This window comes from Salvia hispanica, chromosome 4 (genome assembly GCF_023119035.1).
Source record: "Salvia hispanica cultivar TCC Black 2014 chromosome 4, UniMelb_Shisp_WGS_1.0, whole genome shotgun sequence".
NCBI classification, from domain to species: domain Eukaryota; kingdom Viridiplantae; phylum Streptophyta; class Magnoliopsida; order Lamiales; family Lamiaceae; genus Salvia; species Salvia hispanica.
Genome location: NC_062968.1, coordinates 37,442,669 through 37,447,823, shown reverse-complemented (window position 1 = coordinate 37,447,823; position 5,155 = coordinate 37,442,669). Strand labels below are relative to the sequence as shown.

Sequence of the window (5,155 nt, the reverse complement as noted above, 5' to 3'; positions counted from 1 at the left end):
ACACTCTCTCTCATTCTCTATTTTTGGGTGTATCCTTTCTGTCACTCCCTCTCTTTCTACGTGAGAAGAGAAGATTTTTCCCCTTCTACCAACTTTTTTGCACTATATATATGGAGCCGATGTGACTCATTTCTCAAAAACTTCATCTCAAGAGAAAAGGCTCTTCTCGTCCAACAACACTTCTTCCCCTCCTTAATTCCAAAAGGTGATCTTTTTAGAAAAGCTATAACAAGAGGGTTTCTATCTTTAATTAACATTACTTAGGCTCCTTTTTTTTAATTCTTACCATACTTTTTCAGGAATGTTTCTCTCTTTCTTTAATTAACATTAGTTGTGCACTCACTTTGAACAGAAAATGAAAGACTTGAACTCGAAATTGGAGATGGAGAACTTCCAAATCATGCAACAAAATGAGAGGTTGAAGAAGATGACTGAGTTTTACAGCCAAGAGAATCAGGCTCTTCACAAGGAGCTCAACCACCTCCTCGCTGTCGCTGCTGCAGCCGGAATACCCATCCCTCATGATCTCGTGAATAGGCCCACCACCTCCACCTCCACCACCAGCTCCTCAAAGTCCAACAACTGAGAAGAAGGCCAGACCAATATGTTTTTGTTTTGCTCATCATCAACATTTAGTTTCCGTTTGTCTCAATTAGATAAAAGCGTCTCAAGTCTAAGGTGTTTTCTTATGTTACTGTTGTTTGTCAATCGGATTATAATTTGGAAATTAATATTTGGTTTCATTATAACTACTACTAGTACTTATTATTGTCTCTCAAATGTACTCGATCTTTCCTATTGTTGTTGGCAACCATCTCCCACATGCTTGAAAAAAATCTACTACTTAATAATTACTAATTAGTAATTTATTTATTTAATTTTTTGGCAAATTATTCGTGCAAATTAACTAATATGGGACTTATTATATATACAATAAAATGGTTTAATATGCTTTTGGTATAAACTGATTGATTATTATGCCAATTTATTAATCTACTTATTAAATCGAATAAGAATAAAAGTATTGATATAGGAATCTAGTTGTTAGAGACACAGGCAAGCAGCAGTAACTAAATTCTTGTTAAAAAATAAATTTGATTTTGTTCTCTTGTGCGTATGTATTATCATATCGGAGGGCTACAGATAGTCACGGCGACACGGCAAGAGGCAACAGAAGGACGCAAACGCGGCAGGGCAGTGTAGCGGCGCTAGGAAAAGTGTGGCGGAGAACGTGCTACGGTTTTGAGAAATCTAGCTATGGTGAGAGAGAGAATTTGGTTTTATAGAGAACGAAATAATCAACTACTAGCAAGTAAACCAATAATGTTGATGATATAACTGGGGTAGTAACTTAAATTAATCAACACTGAGTTTCAAAATTTTGACGGGTCAGAGTGTTTTTTAATTCGAAAGATTATAATCCATTAATAAAATGGTTAATTTGTATTCAAAAATAAAATACTCCCACCATCCACAAAAGATAATTCAATTTTGCCATTTTAGAATGTCCACAAAAAATAGTCTAATTTCTAAAGATGAAAAGTTTGTCTATCATACTTTACCTACTTTTCAAAATCTCTCTTACTTTACCTACTTCTATTTCTCATCCTCTCTTACTTTATCAATTTCTTATTAAAACTCGTACCGTCCATAAATAAGACTGTTTTTTTGTACGCATGGGGCAATATTTTTTTTTTCCTTTATTGAAGCGATAAAATTTAAACCCTAAATACGCTATTTATAGACAAGAGTTTGAACTGCTCGAGCGTGTGCTTGGGATACATTATATTTCTTTAAAACAATGTAATATACTTAAATGCACGTACTACCTCCGTGTCGTATTCATTTTTGGTGTGGCTTATAGTTTCATTTCTTTATAAAAACAAATTTTCAATTATTCTTATTTTATTATTTCTAATTTTATTATCTTTTCACGTAACATTGTTTTCCTAAATTTTGTAGTATCAAATATCTCAACTATGATGAGATGGGGCAAGTAATATATTTACAAAATTTATTTAAATTTGGAAATGTTTGGTACTAATTAGCCGAATCACCACTCAATGATAAAGTATTTTGCTTCACACTATAGTTGTGCCCAAAGACAGTTTAGCAACACGAAATCCTTAATCATTAGGTGCCAGATATTCACGAGCTTTACGACCTCAATTTCAAAAAATGTGAAGCAAAACGGAAAAAAACAAAAGTGCATGAATTTACAATTATATATTTGGCTGTTGAAGTCACGCTTTACTTCTGACTTTCTGTTTTATTTAATTGATACTACCATTTAATCACCGAATATCTTCAATAAAGATGAATATATGGCATGTTGTGCAATTAAATATTTTTCGCAAGACATAGTCACAATATCCACAACTCACCCAAGTCTATTAAGATAACAAAAAATACATGGAGAATCCATAAGTGCGATAATTTAATCTCATGATCAATTTTATTAATTAATGAATCTCATGTAGATATTAACAACAATTTAATCTCGTGTATAACTTATTAGTAAATGGATTTAGCGTGTACAATATCTAAAATTTAATTTGTACTTCATTAATGAATTTCAGATGAATAGAAAAATAATGTACTCTTATATTTATCTAATTAGTGAATTTTCACCCAATAATAATCTTGTGATCGGCGCAAATCGATTGAACCAACAAGTAATGCAATCAATTCTAAACGAATCAAGAAAGACAAGATGTACGTGCTTCTACCAGAATTGGCTCAGATCCACGAGAGAAACGGCAGAACTTTTATTCAATCAAGCAAATGTACAAAGAAGATTTATACCTCACAATTGCATCGAAGAACACTCGAGAAATCTCACACTCAAACTCAAAAAATCGATTGAGATGATAGAACAATCTCCACACCAAGATGGTGTCTCTTCTCACTCTCTTCTTCTACTGTGAATCGAGCTCAAGGTGTGTATAATAGGTTATGGGATGAAATCCCCAACTACCTTTTTCCTTTTCTTCTTTTCCCCCAATTTGACTCAACTTAGCCGATGGAGACAAAAATATGTATTTCTGTTATTTGCCCTTTAGTCCTCAAAGTCTTGAATATTTGCTAAAGAGTCCACACCTTCAACAAATGTCCACCTTGGACTTTTGATCGAATATTCTGACTGCCTTCTCCTTACCTCAGTTAGTGTTGCACAAGATTCACCAGCTCCAGACAATGTCTGAGTTTAGAGCTAGGTAATGTCTTAGTTAACATGTCTGCTGCATTGTCATCAGTTGACACCTTGCTTATCTTCACTGATCCCTTCTCCACTTCATCCCTCACAGAATGCAACTTCACATCTACATGCTTGCTCCTTTCATGAAAAGTTTGGTGCTTGGTGAGACAAATAGCACTGCTACTGTCACACATGACAGTCAATGCCTTCTGCTCTATTCCAAAATCAGCCAACATTCCCTTGAGCCAGAAACTTTCCTTAACCGCTTCAATCAAAGCAATATATTATGCTTCGGTTGTGGAGAGTGCAACCACTGATTGCAAGTTTGATTTCCAACTTACAGCTGTCCCAAACAAACAAAAAATGTATTCAGATTGAGACTTCCTTGTATCACAAGTCACAACTAACTGCGAAATCTGAATCACAAAATCCCATCAGAGGTTCTTCATTTTCGGCCCTTCCCTCTGCGAACATGATTCCATAGTCTGATGTACCCACCAGATATCTAAGGATCCATTTAAGTGCATGCCAATGCTCAATGCCCGGATCCGCCATAAATCTACTAGCTACACTGATAGCATGACTCAGATCTGGCCTTGTACAAATCATAGTATACATTATGCTTCCCACAATACTAGCATAAGGAATCATATTCATTTCCCTTCTCTGATCTAGAATCCTCGGTCTCTGATCAGCACTTAGTTTAAATTGTTGCCCCAATGGCACAGAGACTGGCTTACTTTTATCTATTTGAAAACTCCTCAACACCTTACTGATGTATTCCTTCTGTGTGAGCCATAACTTCTTCTCTTTCCTATTTCTGACAATATCCATGCCCAAAATCGGTTTAGCATCCCCTAGATCCTTCATGTCAAATTCTGACTCTAGTGCTAGCTTCACTCTTTTGATCTCTTCTGTGGTTGCTGCTGCCACGAGCATGTCATCGACATATAACAGTAAGAAAGCCACTGCTGCTCCATTCATCCTCTTGATGAAAACACAGTTATCATATTTGGAGTTTTCAAAACCAATTTCCTTCATATAGTCATTGAATCTAATAAACCATTGTCTGGAACTTTGTTTCAGGCTATATAAACTCCTTTTAAGCATACAAACTTTATTCTCATCACCTTTCTTGATAAAACCATCAGGTTGCTCCATGAAAATAGTTTCTCTTAATTCCCCATGTAGAAAAGCTGTTTTAACGTCTAGTTGTTGCAGCTCCCAATCCAGATGATTGACTAATCCCAACAACATTCTAATGGAGGTGTGCTTAACAACAGGAGAAAATACCTCATTGTAGTCCACTCCTTCCTTTTGAGTGTATCCTTTGGCTACTAATCTAGCCTTGTATCTGACTTTGTTGTTGTTGAATGCCTCCAACTTCTTTTTGTATATCCATTTACATCCAATAGTTTTCTGGTTGTTTGGTCTTAGTACCAGTATCCAAGTGTGATTTTTATACAAAGAATCTATCTCCTCTTGCATTGCCCTCAACCATCTGTCCTTTTCTGGACTCCTCAGAACTTCTTTATAGTTAGATGGTTCATGGTACTCCACCTCTTCTGCTATAGTCAATGCATAATAGAGCATGTCATAGTCACTGTATTCTGAGGGTAGCTTTATCTTTCTTCTCTGCCTATCTCTTGCCAGGACATAATCATCTGCTTCACTATTGATCTGATCTATAGACTCACTGACAGCATCTTCCTGATCATGTCTATCCTCTGAGTTATCTTGGCTTTTATTAGGAGGCTCCACCTCAATTAGTATGCTCTCGCCAGTTTTCTGGAAAAATGGCATTTCCTCTTCCTTAAAACTGACGTCTCTGCTGATCACTACCTTCTTCATTCCCAACTCAGTACACCATAGCCTATACCCTTTCACTCCTTTCTAATAGCCTAACATCACACAACGAAGTGCTCTTGGTTCAAGTTTATTCTGCCTGGTGTGTGCAAA

At 35.9% G+C, this 5,155-nt stretch overlaps 1 long non-coding RNA gene across 2 annotated transcripts in view; it reads left to right on the top strand.

The window, feature by feature from the left end:
- LOC125218182 overlaps positions 1-752 on the top strand; it is a 2,925-nt gene extending 2,173 nt beyond the window's left edge. The window contains exons 1-2 of one of the 2 annotated variants that reach the window (XR_007175893.1): positions 137-205; positions 353-752. This is a non-coding gene — a long non-coding RNA (uncharacterized LOC125218182). Of the gene's footprint in view, positions 1-136; positions 206-352 lie in introns of those variants that run through there. The other variant, XR_007175894.1, reaches the window with a different exon arrangement.
- The last annotated feature ends 4,403 nt before the right edge of the window (positions 753-5,155 follow it).